At 60.3% G+C, this 17,194-nt stretch overlaps 1 protein-coding gene across 3 annotated transcripts in view; it reads left to right on the top strand.

Annotated features, from left to right (window-relative positions):
* LOC139825730 (dynein axonemal heavy chain 9-like) overlaps positions 1 to 16,155 on the top strand; it is an 86,821-nt gene extending 70,666 nt beyond the window's left edge. For 2 of the 3 annotated variants that reach the window (XM_071799825.1, XM_071799824.1), the window contains exon 20: positions 15,568 to 16,155. The gene's annotated coding sequence lies outside the window, so the exon portion shown is untranslated. The remainder of the gene's footprint in view (positions 1 to 15,567) is intronic. The other variant, XM_071799826.1, reaches the window with a different exon arrangement.
* Positions 16,156 to 17,194: the final 1,039 nt, after the last annotated feature.

Raw genomic sequence — 17,194 nt, 5'->3', positions numbered from 1 at the left:
CGCCCTTGTCCCCAGGACCCATCGTGGCACCGTGGGGACCCTCCTTGTCACTTGGGCCCATTGTGATACCATGGGGACGCCCCCCTTTGTCCCCAGTGCCCATTGTGACATCCTGCGGACCCCCCTTTGTCCCCAGGGCCCATTGTGACATTCAGGGGACCCCTCTTTGTCCTCAGGGCCCATTGTGACATCCTCGGCACCCCCTTGTCCCCAGGGCCCATTGTGACATTCAGGGGACCCCTCTTTGTCCCCAGGGCCCATTGTGACATGCTGGGGATCCCTCCTTGTCCCCAGGGCCCATTGTGACATCCTCGGCACCCCCTTGTCCCCAGGGCCCATTGTGACATTCAGGGGACCCCTCTTTGTCCCCAGGGCCCATTGTGACATGCTGGGGATCCCTCCTTGTCCCCAGGGCCCATTGTGACGTCCCAGGACCCCCCATTATCCCCAGGACCTATTGTGACATTCAGGGGATCCCCTTTGTCACTGGGGCCCATTGTGACACCATGGAGACCCCCGCTTGTCCTCAGGGTCCATTGTGACATCCTGGGCACCCCCCATTTTCCCCAGGACCCATTGTGACATCCTGGCCACCCCCTTGCTCCCAGGGCCCGTTGTGGCACCATGGGGACACCCCCTTTGTCCCCAGGGCCCATTGTGACATCCCAGGACCCCCCTTTGTCCCCAGGGCCCATTGTAGCACCATGGGGACCCCCTTTGACCCCAGGGCCCATTGTGGCACCATGGCAACCCCTTTTGTCCCCAGGGCCCATTGTGACATTCTTGGAACCCACTTTGTCCCCAGGGCCTATTGTGACACCATGGGGACCCCTCCTTGTCACTGGGGACCCATTGTGACACCATGGGGACCCCCCCTTGGCCTTCAGGACTCATTCTCACATCCTGGACACCCCGCATTGTCCCCAGGGCCCATTGTGACGTCCCAGGACCCCCCCTTGTCCCCAGGGCCCATTGTGACATTCAGGGGACCCCTCTTTGTCCCCAGGGCCCATTGTGAGATCCTGGGGACCCCCCCTTGTCCCCAGGGCCCATTGTGACGTCCCAGGACCCCCCATTGTCCCCAGGGCCCATTGTGACATCCTCTGCACCCCCTTGTCCCCAGGGCCCATTGTGACGTCCCAGGACCCCCCATTGTCCCCAGGGCCCATTGTGACATTCAGGGGACCCCCCTTTGTCCCCAGGGCCCATTCTGATACCGTGGGGACCCCCTTTGTCCCCAGGGCCCATTGTGACATGCTGGGGACGCTCTTTGTCCCCAGGGCCCATTGTGACATCCTGGGGACCCTCCTTGTCCCCAGAGCCCATTGTGACATCCAGGGGACCCCCTTTGTCCCCAGGGCCCATTGTGGCACCATGAGGCCCCTCTTTGTCACTGGGGGCCATTGTGACATCCCATGACCCCCCTTTGTCCCCAGTGCTATTGTGAAATCCTGGGGACCCCTTTCGTCCCCACGGCCCATTATGACACCATGGGGAACCCCTTTGTCACTGGGGGCCATTGTGACATTCCAGGATTCCACTTTGTCCCCAGGGCTCGTTCTGACACCTTGGGGACTCCCATTGTCTCGAGGGCCCATTGTGACATCCTGGGCAACCCCATTGTCCCCAGGGCCCATTGTGACATCCTCGGCACCCCCTTGTGCCCAGGGCCCATTGTGACATTCAGGGGACCCCCCCTTTATCCCCAGGGCCCATTGTGACATCCTGCACACCCCCCTTTGTCCCCAGGGCCCATTTTGACATTCAGGGGACCCACCATTGTCCTCAGGGCCCATTGTGAGGTCCCAGGACCCCCCATTGTCCCCAGGGCCCATTGTGACATCCCCGGCGCCCCCTTGTCCCCAGGGTCCATTGTGACACTATGGGGACCCCCCATTGTCCCCAGGGCCCATTGTGACATTCAGGGGACCCCTCTTTGTCCCTAGGGCCCATTGTGACATCCTGGGGACCCCCCCTTGTCCCCAGGGCCCATTGTGACATCCCATGACCCCCCTTTGTCCCCAGTGCTATTGTGAAATCCTGGGGACCCCTTTCGTCCCCAGGGCCCATTGTGGCACCATGGGGAACCCCTTTGTCACTGGGGGCCATTGTGACATTCCACGATTCTACTTTGTCCCCAGGGCTCGTTCTGACACCTCGGGGACTCCCATTGTCCCCAGGGCCCATTGTGACATCCTGGGCAACCCCATTGTCCCCAGGGCCCATTGTGACATCTGGGGGACGCCCTTGTCCCCAGGACCCATCGTGGCACCGTGGGGACCCTCCTTGTCACTTGGGCCCATTGTGATACCATGGGGACGCCCCCCTTTGTCCCCAGTGCCCATTGTGACATCCTGCGGACCCCCCTTTGTCCCCAGGGCCCATTGTGACATTCAGGGGACCCCTCTTTGTCCTCAGGGCCCATTGTGACATCCTGGGGACCCCCCCTTGTCCCCAGGGCCCATTGTGACGTCCCAGGACCCCCCATTGTCCCCAGGGCTCATTGTGACATTCAGGGACCCCCGTTTGTCCCCAGGGCCCATTGTGACATCCTGGGGACGCTCTTTGTCCCCAGGGCCCATTGTGACATCCTGGGGACCCTCCTTGTCCCCAGAGCCCATTGTGACATCCAGGGGACCCCCTTTGTCCCCAGGGCCCATTGTGGCACCATAGGGACCCCCTTTGTCACTGGGGCCCATTGTGATATCCCAGGACCCCCCCTGGTCCCCAGGGCCCATTGTGACAACCTGGGGACCCCCTTTGTCCCAAGACTTCATTGTGACATCCTGGGGACCCCCCTTGTCCTCAGGGTCCATTGTGACAGCCCAGGACCTTACATTGTCCCCAGGGCCCATTGTGATATCTGGGGGACCCCCTTGTTCCCAAGGCCCATTGTGACATCCTGGGGACCCACCCGTATCCCCAGGGCCCATTGTGACACCATGGGGACCCCACCTTGTCACTGGGGAACCATTGTGACACCATGGGGACCCCCCCTTGTCCTCAGGACTCATTCTCACATCCTGGACACCCCCCATTTTCCCCAGGGCCCATTGTGACATCCACTGCACCCCCTTGTCCCCAGGGCCCATTGTGACATTCAGGGGACCCCTCTTTGTCCCCAGGGCCCATTGTGAGATCCTGGGGACCCGCCCTTGTCCCCAGGGCCCATTGTGACGTCCCAGGATCCCCCATTGTCCCCAGGGCCCATTGTGACATCCTCGGCACCCCCTTGTCCCCAGGGCCCATTGTGACATCCTGGGGACCCCCCCTTGTCCCCAGGGCCCATTGTGACGTCCCAGGACCCCCCATTGTCCCCAGGGCCCATTGTGACATCCTCTGCACCCCCTTGTCCCCAGGGCCCATTGTGACATTCAGGGGACCCCTCTTTGTCCCCAGGGCCCATTGTGACATCCTGGGGACCCCCCCTTGTCCCCAGGGCCCATTGTGACGTCCCAGGACCTGACATTGTCCCCAGGGCCCATTGTGACATCCTCTGCACCCCCTTGTCCCCAGGGCCCATTGTGACATTCAGGGGACCCCCCTTTGTCCCCAGGGCCCATTCTGATACCGTGGGGACCCCCTTTGTCCCCAGAGCCCATTGTGACATCCAGGCGACTCCCATTGTCCCCACGGCCCATTGTGGCACCATAGGGACCCCCTTTGTCACTGGGGCCCATTGTGACATCCCAGGATCCCCCCTAGTCCCCAGGGCCCATTGTGACATCCTGGGGACGCTCTTTGTCCCCAGGGCCCATTGTGACATCCTGGGGACCCTCCTTGTCCCCAGAGCCCATTGTGACATCCAGGGGACCCCCTTTGTCCCCAGGGCCCATTGTGGCACCATAGGGACCCCCTTTGTCACTGGGGCCCATTGTGACATCCCAGGACCCCCTCTGGTCCCCAGGGCCCATTGTGACATCCTGGGGACCCCCTTTGTCCCAAGACTTCATTGTGACATCCTGGGGACCCCCCTTGTCCTCAGGGTCCATTGTGACAGCCCAGGACCTTACATTGTCCCCAGGGCCCATTGTGATATCTGGGGGACCCCCTTGTTCCCAAGGCCCATTGTGACATCCTGGGGACCCACCCTTGTCCCCAGGGCCCATTGTGACATCCCAAAACCCCCCATTGTCCCCAGGGCCCATTGTGACATCCTCGGCACCCCCTTGTCCCCAGGGCCCATTGTGACATCCTGGGGACCCCCCCTTGTCCCCAGGGCCCATTGTGACGTCCCAGGACCCCCCATTGTCCCCAGGGCCCATTGTAACATCCTGGGGATCCCTCCTTGTCCCCAGGGCCCATTGTGATGTCCCAGGACCCCCCATTGTCACCAGGGCCCATTTTGACATCCTCGGCACCCCCTTGTCCCCAGGGCCCATTGTGACATCCTGGGGACCCCCCGTTGTCCCCAGGGCCCATTGTGACGTCCCAGGACCCCCCATTGTCCCCAGGCCCCATTGTGACATTTTGGGGATCCCTCCTTGTCCCCAGGGCCCATTGTGATGTCCCAGGACCCCCCATTGTCCCCAGGGCCCATTGTGACATCCTCTGCACCCCGTTGTCCCCAGGGCCCATTGTGACATTCAGGGGACCCCTCTTTGTCCCCAGGGGCCATTGTGACATCCTGGGGATCCCTCCTTGTCCCCAGGGCCCATTGTGACGTCCCAGGACCCCCCATTGTCCCCAGGACCTATTGTGACATTCAGGGGAGCCCCTTTGTCACTGGGGCCCATTGTGACACCATGGAGACCCCCGCTTGTCCTCAGGGTCCATTGTGACATCCTGGGCACCCCCCATTTTCCCCAGGACCCATTGTGACATCCTGGCCACCCCCTTGCTCCCAGGGCCCGTTGTGGCACCATGGGGACACCCCCTTTGTCCCCAGGGCCCATTGTGACATCCCAGGACCCCCCTTTGTCCCCAGGGCCCATTGTGACATTCTTGGACCCCACTTTGTCCCCAGGGCCTATTGTGACACCATGGGGACCCCACCTTGTCACTGGGGACCCATTGTGACACCATGGGGACCCCCCCTTGTCCTCAGGACTCATTCTCACATCCTGGACACCCCGCATTGTCCCCAGGGCCCATTGTGACATCCTCGGTACCCCCTTGTCCCCAGGGCCCATTGTGACATTCAGGGGACCCCTCTTTGTCCCCAGGGCCCATTGTGAGATCCTGGGGACCCCCCTTCTCCCCAGGGCCCATTGTGACATCCTGGGGATCCCTCCTTGTCCCCAGGGCCCATTGTGACATCCTGCACACCCCCCTTTGTCCCCAGGGCCCATTTTGACATTCAGGGGACCCACCATTGTCCTCAGGGCCCATTGTGAGGTCCCAGGACCCCCCATTGTCCCCAGGGCCCATTGTGACATCCCCGGCGCCCCCTTGTCCCCAGGGTCCATTGTGACACTATGGGGACCCCCCATTGTCCCCAGGGCCCATTGTGACATTCAGGGGACCCCTCTTTGTCCCTAGGGCCCATTGTGACATCCTGGGGACCCCCCCTTGTCCCCAGGGCCCATTGTGACATCCCATGACCCCCCTTTGTCCCCAGTGCTATTGTGAAATCCTGGGGACCCCTTTCGTCCCCAGGGCCCATTGTGGCACCATGGGGAACCCCTTTGTCACTGGGGGCCATTGTGACATTCCACGATTCTACTTTGTCCCCAGGGCTCGTTCTGACACCTCGGGGACTCCCATTGTCCCCAGGGCCCATTGTGACATCCTGGGCAACCCCATTGTCCCCAGGGCCCATTGTGACATCTGGGGGACGCCCTTGTCCCCAGGACCCATCGTGGCACCGTGGGGACCCTCCTTGTCACTTGGGCCCATTGTGATACCATGGGGACGCCCCCCTTTGTCCCCAGTGCCCATTGTGACATCCTGCGGACCCCCCTTTGTCCCCAGGGCCCATTGTGACATTCAGGGGACCCCTCTTTGTCCTCAGGGCCCATTGTGACATCCTGGGGACCCCCCCTTGTCCCCAGGGCCCATTGTGACGTCCCAGGACCCCCCATTGTCCCCAGGGCTCATTGTGACATTCAGGGACCCCCGTTTGTCCCCAGGGCCCATTGTGACATCCTGGGGACGCTCTTTGTCCCCAGGGCCCATTGTGACATCCTGGGGACGCTCTTTGTCCCCAGGGCCCATTGTGACATCCAGGGGACCCCCTTTGTCCCCAGGGCCCATTGTGGCACCATAGGGACCCCCTTTGTCACTGGGGCCCATTGTGATATCCCAGGACCCCCCCTGGTCCCCAGGGCCCATTGTGACAACCTGGGGACCCCCTTTGTCCCAAGACTTCATTGTGACATCCTGGGGACCCCCCTTGTCCTCAGGGTCCATTGTGACAGCCCAGGACCTTACATTGTCCCCAGGGCCCATTGTGATATCTGGGGGACCCCCTTGTTCCCAAGGCCCATTGTGACATCCTGGGGACCCACCCGTGTCCCCAGGGCCCATTGTGACACCATGGGGACCCCACCTTGTCACTGGGGAACCATTGTGACACCATGGGGACCCCCCCTTGTCCTCAGGACTCATTCTCACATCCTGGACACCCCCCATTTTCCCCAGGGCCCATTGTGACATCCACTGCACCCCCTTGTCCCCAGGGCCCATTGTGACATTCAGGGGACCCCTCTTTGTCCCCAGGGCCCATTGTGAGATCCTGGGGACCCGCCCTTGTCCCCAGGGCCCATTGTGACGTCCCAGGATCCCCCATTGTCCCCAGGGCCCATTGTGACATCCTCGGCACCCCCTTGTCCCCAGGGCCCATTGTGACATCCTGGGGACCCCCCCTTGTCCCCAGGGCCCATTGTGACGTCCCAGGACCCCCCATTGTCCCCAGGGCCCATTGTGACATCCTCTGCACCCCCTTGTCCCCAGGGCCCATTGTGACATTCAGGGGACCCCTCTTTGTCCCCAGGGCCCATTGTGACATCCTGGGGACCCCCCCTTGTCCCCAGGGCCCATTGTGACGTCCCAGGACCTGACATTGTCCCCAGGGCCCATTGTGACATCCTCTGCACCCCCTTGTCCCCAGGGCCCATTGTGACATTCAGGGGACCCCCCTTTGTCCCCAGGGCCCATTCTGATACCGTGGGGACCCCCTTTGTCCCCAGAGCCCATTGTGACATCCAGGCGACTCCCATTGTCCCCACGGCCCATTGTGGCACCATAGGGACCCCCTTTGTCACTGGGGCCCATTGTGACATCCCAGGATCCCCCCTAGTCCCCAGGGCCCATTGTGACATCCTGGGGACGCTCTTTGTCCCCAGGGCCCATTGTGACATCCTGGGGACCCTCCTTGTCCCCAGAGCCCATTGTGACATCCAGGGGACCCCCTTTGTCCCCAGGGCCCATTGTGGCACCATAGGGACCCCCTTTGTCACTGGGGCCCATTGTGACATCCCAGGACCCCCTCTGGTCCCCAGGGCCCATTGTGATATCCTGGGGACCCCCTTTGTCCCAAGACTTCATTGTGACATCCTGGGGACCCCCCTTGTCCTCAGGGTCCATTGTGACAGCCCAGGACCTTACATTGTCCCCAGGGCCCATTGTGATATCTGGGGGACCCCCTTGTTCCCAAGGCCCATTGTGACATCCTGGGGACCCACCCTTGTCCCCAGGGCCCATTGTGACATCCCAAAACCCCCCATTGTCCCCAGGGCCCATTGCGACATCTTCGGCACCCCCTTGTCCCCAGGGCCCATTGTGACATCCTGGGGACCCCCCCTTGTCCCCAGGGCCCATTGTGACGTCCCAGGACCCCCCATTGTCCCCAGGGCCCATTGTAACATCCTGGGGATCCCTCCTTGTCCCCAGGGCCCATTGTGATGTCCCAGGACCCCCCATTGTCACCAGGGCCCATTTTGACATCCTCGGCACCCCCTTGTCCCCAGGGCCCATTGTGACATCCTGGGGACCCCCCGTTGTCCCCAGGGCCCATTCTGACGTCCCAGGGCCCCCCATTGTCCCCAGGCCCCATTGTGACATTTTGGGGATCCCTCCTTGTCCCCAGGGCCCATTGTGATGTCCCAGGACCCCCCATTGTCCCCAGGGCCCATTGTGACATCCTCTGCACCCCGTTGTCCCCAGGGCCCATTGTGACATTCAGGGGACCCCTCTTTGTCCCCAGGGGCCATTGTGACATCCTGGGGATCCCTCCTTGTCCCCAGGGCCCATTGTGACGTCCCAGGACCCCCCATTGTCCCCAGGACCTATTGTGACATTCAGGGGAGCCCCTTTGTCACTGGGGCCCATTGTGACACCATGGAGACACCCGCTTGTCCTCAGGGTCCATTGTGACATCCTGGGCACCCCCCATTTTCCCCAGGACCCATTGTGACATCCTGGCCACCCCCTTGCTCCCAGGGCCCGTTGTGGCACCATGGGGACACCCCCTTTGTCCCCAGGGCCCATTGTGACATCCCAGGACCCCCCTTTGTCCCCAGGGCCCATTGTGACATTCTTGGACCCCACTTTGTCCCCAGGGCCTATTGTGACACCATGGGGACCCCACCTTGTCACTGGGGACCCATTGTGACACCATGGGGACCCCCCCTTGTCCTCAGGACTCATTCTCACATCCTGGACACCCCGCATTGTCCCCAGGGCCCATTGTGACATTCAGGGGACCCCTCTTTGTCCCCAGGGCCCATTGTGAGATCCTGGGGACCCCCCTTCTCCCCAGGGCCCATTGTGACATCCTGGGGATCCCTCCTTGTCCCCAGGGCCCATTGTGATGTCCCAGGATCCCCCATTGTCCCCAGGGCCCATTGTGACATCCTCGGCACCCCCTTGTCCCCAGGGCCCATTGTGACATTCCGGGGACCCCTCTTTGTCCCCAGGGCCCATTGTGACATCCAGGGGAACCCCCTTGTCCCCAGGGCCCATTGTGACGTCCCAGGACCCCCCATTGTCCCCAGGGCCCATTGTGACATTCAGGGGACCCCCCTTTGTCCCCAGGGCCCATTCTGATACCGTGGGGACCCCCTTTGTCCCCAGGGCCCATTGTGACATGCTGGGGACGCTCTTTGTCCCCAGGGCCCATTGTGACATCCTGGGGACCCTCCTTGTCCCCAGAGTCCATTGTGACATCCAGGGGACCCCCTTTGTCCCCAGGGCCCATTGTGGCACCATAGGGACCCCCTTTGTCACTGGGGCCCATTGTGACATCCCAGGACCCCCCCTGGTCCCCAGGGCCCATTGTGACATCCTGGGGACCCCCTTTGTCCCAAGACTTCATTGTGACATCCTGGGGACCCCACTTGTCCTCAGGGTCCATTGTGACAGCCCAGGACCTTACATTGTCCCCAGGGCCCATTGTGATATCTGGGGGACCCCCTTGTTCCCAAGGCCCATTGTGACATCCTGGGGACCCACCCTTGTCCCCAGGGCCCATTGTGACATCCCAAAACCCCCCATTGTCTCCAGGGCCCATTGTGACATCCTCGGCACCCCCTTGTCCCCAGGGCCCATTGTGACATCCTGGGGACCCCCCCCTTGTCCCCAGGGCCCATTGTGACGTCCCAGGACCCCCCATTGTCCCCAGGGCCCATTGTAACATCCTGGGGATCCCTCCTTGTCCCCAGGGCCCATTGTGATGTCCCAGGACCCCCCATTGTCCCCAGGGCCCATTGTGACATCCTGGGCAACCCCATTGTCCCCAGGGCCCATTGTGACATCTGGGGGACGCCCTTGTCCCCAGGACCCATCCTGGCACCGTGGGGACCCTCCTTGTCACTTGGGCCCATTGTGACACCATGGGGACCCCCCCTTTGTCCCCAGTGCCCATTGTGACATTCTGCGGACCCCCCTTTGTCCCCAGGGCCCATTGTGACATTCAGGGGACCCACCATTGTCCCCAGGGCCCATTGTGACATCCTCGGCACCCCCTTGTCCCCAGGGCCCATTGTGACATTCAGGGGACCCCTCTTTGTCCCCAGGGCCCATTGTGACATGCTGGGGATCCCTCCTTGTCCCCAGGGCCCATTGTGACGTCCCAGGACCCCCCATTATCCCCAGGACCTATTGTGACATTCAGGGGATCCCCTTTGTCACTGGGGCCCATTGTGACACCATGGAGACCCCCGCTTGTCCTCAGGGTCCATTGTGACATCCTGGGCACCCCCCATTTTCCCCAGGACCCATTGTGACATCCTGGCCACCCCCTTGCTCCCAGGGCCCGTTGTGGCACCATGGGGACACCCCCTTTGTCCCCAGGGCCCATTGTGACATCCCAGGACCCCCCTTTGTCCCCAGGGCCCATTGTAGCACCATGGGGACCCCCTTTGACCCCAGGGCCCATTGTGGCACCATGGCAACCCCTTTTGTCCCCAGGGCCCATTGTGACATTCTTGGAACCCACTTTGTCCCCAGGGCCTATTGTGACACCATGGGGACCCCTCCTTGTCACTGGGGACCCATTGTGACACCATGGGGACCCCCCCTTGGCCTTCAGGACTCATTCTCACATCCTGGACACCCCGCATTGTCCCCAGGGCCCATTGTGACGTCCCAGGACCCCCCCTTGTCCCCAGGGCCCATTGTGACATTCAGGGGACCCCTCTTTGTCCCCAGGGCCCATTGTGAGATCCTGGGGACCCCCCCTTGTCCCCAGGGCCCATTGTGACGTCCCAGGACCCCCCATTGTCCCCAGGGCCCATTGTGACATCCTCTGCACCCCCTTGTCCCCAGGGCCCATTGTGACGTCCCAGGACCCCCCATTGTCCCCAGGGCCCATTGTGACATTCAGGGGACCCCCCTTTGTCCCCAGGGCCCATTCTGATACCGTGGGGACCCCCTTTGTCCCCAGGGCCCATTGTGACATGCTGGGGACGCTCTTTGTCCCCAGGGCCCATTGTGACATCCTGGGGACCCTCCTTGTCCCCAGAGCCCATTGTGACATCCAGGGGACCCCCTTTGTCCCCAGGGCCCATTGTGGCACCATGAGGCCCCTCTTTGTCACTGGGGCCCATTGTGACATCCCATGACCCCCCTTTGTCCCCAGTGCTATTGTGAAATCCTGGGGACCCCTTTCGTCCCCACGGCCCATTATGACACCATGGGGAACCCCTTTGTCACTGGGGGCCATTGTGACATTCCAGGATTCCACTTTGTCCCCAGGGCTCGTTCTGACACCTTGGGGACTCCCATTGTCCCGAGGGCCCATTGTGACATCCTGGGCAACCCCATTGTCCCCAGGGCCCATTGTGACATCCTCGGCACCCCCTTGTGCCCAGGGCCCATTGTGACATTCAGGGGACCCCCCCTTTATCCCCAGGGCCCATTGTGACATCCTGCACACCCCCCTTTGTCCCCAGGGCCCATTTTGACATTCAGGGGACCCACCATTGTCCTCAGGGCCCATTGTGAGGTCCCAGGACCCCCCATTGTCCCCAGGGCCCATTGTGACATCCTCGGCACCCCCTTGTCCCCAGGGTCCATTGTGACACTATGGGGACCCCCCATTGTCCCCAGGGCCCATTGTGACATTCAGGGGACCCCTCTTTGTCCCTAGGGCCCATTGTGACATCCTGGGGACCCCCCCTTGTCCCCAGGGCCCATTGTGACGTCCCAGGACCCCCCTTTGTCCCCAGTGCTATTGTGAAATCCTGGGGACCCCTTTCGTCCCCAGGGCCCATTGTGGCACCATGGGGAACCCCTTTGTCACTGGGGGCCATTGTGACATTCCACGATTCTACTTTGTCCCCAGGGCTCGTTCTGACACCTCGGGGACTCCCATTGTCCCCAGGGCCCATTGTGACATCCTGGGCAACCCCATTGTCCCCAGGGCCCATTGTGACATCTGGGGGACGCCCTTGTCCCCAGGACCCATCGTGGCACCGTGGGGACCCTCCTTGTCACTTGGGCCCATTGTGATACCATGGGGACGCCCCCCTTTGTCCCCAGTGCCCATTGTGACATCCTGCGGACCCCCCCTTTGTCCCCAGGGCCCATTGTGACATTCAGGGGACCCCTCTTTGTCCTCAGGGCCCATTGTGACATCCTGGGGACCCCCCCTTGTCCCCAGGGCCCATTGTGACGTCCCAGGACCCGCCATTGTCCCCAGGGCCCATTGTGACATCCTGGGGATCCCTCCTTGTCCCCAGGGCCCATTGTGACGTCCCAGGACCCCCCATTGTCCCCAGGGCCCATTGTGACATTCAGGGGCCCCCGTTTGTCACTGGGGCCCATTGTGACATCCCAGGACCCCACATTGTCCCCAGGGCCCATTGTGACTTTCAGGGGATCCCACTTGTCCCCAGGACCCATTTTGACACTATAGGGACCCCCCCTTATGCCCAGTGACCATTGTGACACCGCGGGTACCACCCTTGTCCGCAGGGCCCATTGTGACATCCTGGGAACAGCCCCTTGTCCCCAGGGCCCATTGTGACATCCTCGGCACCCCCTTGTCCCCAGGGCCCATTGTGACGTCCCAGGACCCCCATTTTCCCCAGGGCCCATTGTGACATCCTCGGCACCCCCTTGTCCCCAGGGCCCATTGTGACATTCAGGGGACCCCTCTTTGTCCCCAGGGCCCATTGTGACATCGTGGGGACCCCCCCTTGTTCCCAGGGCCCACTGTGACGTCCCAGGACCCGCCATTGTCCCCAGGGCCCTGTGTGACATCCTGGGGTGCCCTCCTTGTCCCCAGGGCCCATTGTGACGTCCCAGGACCCCCCATTGTCCCCGGGGCCCATTGTGACATTCAGGGGACCCCCTTTGTCACTGGGGCCCTTTGTGACATCCCAGGACCCCACATTGTCCCCAGGACCTATTGTGACATCCTGGGGACCCCACTTGTCCCCAGGACCCATTGTGACACTATGGGGACCCCCCCTTGTGCCCAGGGCCCATTGTGACACCATGGGTACCCCCCTTGTCCGCAGGGCTCATTGTGACATCCCAGGACCCCCTATTGTCCCCAGGGTCCATGGTTACATCCTGGGGACCCCATTGTCCCCAGGGCCCATTGTGATATCCTGAGGACCGCCCTTTGTCCCCAGGGCCCATTGTGACGTCCCAGGACCCCCCATTGTCCCCAGGGCCCATTGTGACATTCAGGGGCCCCCGTTTGTCATTGGGGCCCATTGTGAGATCCCAGGACCCCACATTGTCCCAAGGGCCCATTGTGACTTTCAGGGGACTCCACTTGTCCCCAGGACCCATTGTGACACTATAGGGACCCCCCCTTGTGCCCAGTGCCCATTGTGACACCGTGGGTACCACCCTTGTCCGCAGGGCCCATTGTGACATCCTGGGGACACCCCCTTGTCCCCAGGGCCTATTGTGACATTTTGGGCATCCCTCCTTGTCCCCAGAGCCCATTGTGACGTCCCAGGACCCCCCATTGTCCCCAGGACCCATTGTGACATTCAGGGGACCCCCTTTGTCACTGGGGCCCATTGTGAAATCCCAGGACCCCACATTGTCCCCAGTGCCCATTGTGACATCCTGGGGACCCCCCCTTTGTCCCCAGTGCCCATTGTGACATCCTGCGGACCCCCCTTTGTACCCAGGGCCCATTTTGACATTCAGGGGACCCACCATTGTCCTCAGGGCCCATTGTGAGGTCCCAGGACCCCCCATTGTCCCCAGGGACCATTGTGACATCCTCGGCACCCACTTGTCCCCAGGACCCATTGTGACACTATGGGGACCCCTCCTTGTGCCCAGGGCCCATTGTGACACTGTGGGTACCACCCTTGTCTGCAGGGCTCATTGTGACATCCCAGGACCCCCCATTGTCCCCAGGGTCCATTGTGACATTCAGGGGACCCCCCTTGTCCCCAGGACCCATTCTGATACCGTGGGGACCCCCTTTGTCCCCAGGGCCCATTGTGACATCCTGGGGACGCTCTTTGTTCCCAGGGCCCATTGTGACATCCTGGGCACCCCCTTTGTCCCCAGGGCCCATTTTGGCACCATAGGGACCCCCTTTGTCACTGGGGCCCATTGTGACATCCCAGGACCCCCTCTGGTCCCCAGGGCCCATTGTGACATCCTGGGGACCCCTTTGTCCCAAGACTTCATTGTGACATCCTGGGGACCCCCCTTGTCCTCAGGGTCCATTTTGACAGCCCAGGACCTTACATTGTCCCCAGGGCCCATTGTGATATCTGGGGGACCCCCTTGTTCCCAAGGCCCATTGTGACATCCTGGGGACCCCCCCTTGTCCCCAGGGCCCATTGTGACATCCCAGGACCTTACTTTGTCCCCAGGGCCCATTGTGACATTTTGGGAATCCCTCCTTGTCCCCCGGGCCCATTGTGACGTCCCAGGACCCCCCATTGTCCCCAGGGCCCATTGTGACATCCTGGGGATCCCTCCTTGTCCCCAGGGCCCATTGTTACATCCCAGGACCCCCCATTGTCCCCAGGGCCCATTGTGACATCCTCTGCACCCCCTTGTCCCCAGAGCTCATTGTGACATTCAGGGAACCCCTCTTTGTCCCCAGGGCCCATTGTGACATCTTGGGGACCCCCCCTTGTCCCCAGGGCCCATTGTGACGTCCCAGGAACCCCCATTGTCCCCAGGGCCCATTGTGACGTCCCAGGACCCCCCATTGTCCCCAGGACCTATTGTGACATTCAGGGGACCCCCTTTGTCACTGGGGCCCATTGTGACACCATGGAGACCCCCGCTTGTCCTCAGGGTCCATTGTGACATCCTGGGCACCCCCCATTTTCCCCAGGACCCATTGTGACATCCTGGCCACCCCCTTGCTCCCAGGGCCTGTTGTGGCACCATGGGGACACCCCCTTTGTCCCCAGGGCCCATTGTGACATCCCAGGACCCCCCTTTGTCCCCAGGGCCCATTGTGGCACCATGGCAACCCCTTTTGTCCCCAGGGCCCATTGTGACATTCTTGGACCCCACTTTGTCCCCAGGGCCTATTGTGACACCATGGGGAGCCCTCCTTGTCACTGGGGACCCATTGTGACACCATGGGGACCCCCCCTTGTCCTCAGGACTCATTCTGACATCCTGGACACCCCGCATTGTCCCCAGGGCCCGTTGTGACATCCACTGCACCCCCTTGTCCCCAGGGCCCATTGTGACATTCAGGGGACCCCTCTTTGTCCCCAGGGCCCATTGTGACATCCTGGGGACCCCCCCTTGTCCCCAGGGCCCATTGTGACGTCCCAGGACCCCCCATTGTCCACAGGGCCCATTGTGACACTATGGGGACCCCCCCTTGTGCCCAGGGCCCATTGTGACACCGTGGGTACCACCCTTGTCCGCAGGGCCCATTGAGACATCCCAGGACCCCCCATTGTCCCCAGGGCCCATTGTGACATTCAGGGGACCCCTCTTTGTCCCCAGGGCCCATTGTGACATCCTGGGGACCCCATTGTCACCAGAGCCCATTGTGATATCCTGGCGACCACCCTTTGTCCCCAGGGCCCATTGTGACATCCCAGGACCCTCTTTGTCCCTGTCGAGGGTTAAGATTGCGGGGTGACAATCAAACCCTGGCAGATGTGTTGTCAACGTCCTCTCCCCCCCCAATTCCCCCTTTTTCCCCTCCCTCTCCCCCTTCCCACTCAGCACAGGCGATCGGGATGGGAAGAAGCACAGAGGGGAGAGAGCTGGAAAAGTTCAAGATGTTTTACTGATGCTACCGATAAGAACAGAGAAAATAATACAAATATACAAAACCAATCTTGTAAGTCTGAGCAACTGCGGAGCCAGCACCCAAAGTCCTGGATTGGACTCTGTAGCCAACCGGAGCTGGATTCAGTCTCTCACTGGCCTCAGTTCACAGGGACGACCAGCAAGGTCCTCTCCTAATGTCGGCCATGAGGAGAAAAGGGCCGAGATCCTCGTGATCTCCCGCTTTTATATGAAGTATTCACGTGAATGGAATGTTATACACAGTTGGTCACCAGTTTCTCGTTGCCCCTCTCGCGAGATGTGCATCCGTGCTTATCAATAAGTTTTCATTCCATTGCTGGGTTTAACCAAAACATGTGTCCGGTTCTCCAGGAAAATGCAGCTGATATGAAGCTTGAGCTGACAGGCAAATTCACTAAAAGAGAAACTTGTTTTTACCAAAACCAGGACATTCCACCCCTTATCATATGACATTCACTGAATACTTAAACCTTATCAATACAATCTATCAATACAATCTAATTAATCACTACTACTATATATATATATACATATGTACATATATACACAGGAGTAATTAATCAGTGGACCATCCTTTGAAAAGTTCATTAAGTTCATTTTGTCACCACAGTCTCCCAGGGCAGGGAAAATGGTCCAAGTGCATCTCATGACCCCTGTTGGTGGGTTAAGGACACCAACTTCCAAGAAGGTGTCGGGCGCCACTCGAAGAAGCCAGCGCTGGTTTCATCACCATTGTCTTGATCTGAAAGACACTTATTAAACATTGTTAGTGCGGCAATTCACATCGTACAGTTCAGCATTGCACATTTTCACCTAAAATCTAATCCCCTTGAGGTGCACACCGAACTTCTCCATCCTTAAGCATCACCCACCAGGTGCTGCCAGGTCCCTGGGCAAAAACAATCCCACGAATAGGTTTGCCTGTGCCCGATGCAGGAGGAACCCAGACTGCCTTTCCTAACATATTTTTCATGTGTACTACAGGGACTTTATCTCCTTCTACAGTCCATAGAATTTCTGATTGGGCAGGCCCGGCTCGATTGGTTGATCCCCTGGTGTTGCCCAACCAAGTGGCTTTTGCTAAATGTGAATCCCAGTTTTTAAAGGTTCCACCACCAAGTGCCTTTAGTGTAGTTTTTAACAAACCATTGCACCTTTCAGTTTTCCCAGAGGCTGGTGCATGATATGGAATATGATACACCCACTCAATACCATGTTCTTTGGCCCAATTGTCTATAATACTGTTTTTGAAATGAGTACCATTGTCTGATTCAATTCTTTCTGGTGTACCGTGCCGCCAAAGGACTTGCTTCTCAAGGCCCAAGATGGTATTTCGGGCTGTAGCAGGAGGTACGGCAGATGTTTCCAACCATCCAGTGGTTGCTTCCACCATTGTAAGTACATAACGCTTACCTTGACGTGTTTGTGGAAGTGTAATATAATCAATCTGCCAAGCTTCTCCATACTTATACTTTAACCATCGCCCCCCATACCATACAGGTTTTAACTGTTTTGCTTGTTTGATTTCGGCGCAAGTTTC

Source organism: Patagioenas fasciata, chromosome 28 (genome assembly GCF_037038585.1).
Source record: "Patagioenas fasciata isolate bPatFas1 chromosome 28, bPatFas1.hap1, whole genome shotgun sequence".
NCBI classification, from domain to species: domain Eukaryota; kingdom Metazoa; phylum Chordata; class Aves; order Columbiformes; family Columbidae; genus Patagioenas; species Patagioenas fasciata.
This window is presented reverse-complemented; position numbering and strand designations above follow the sequence as displayed.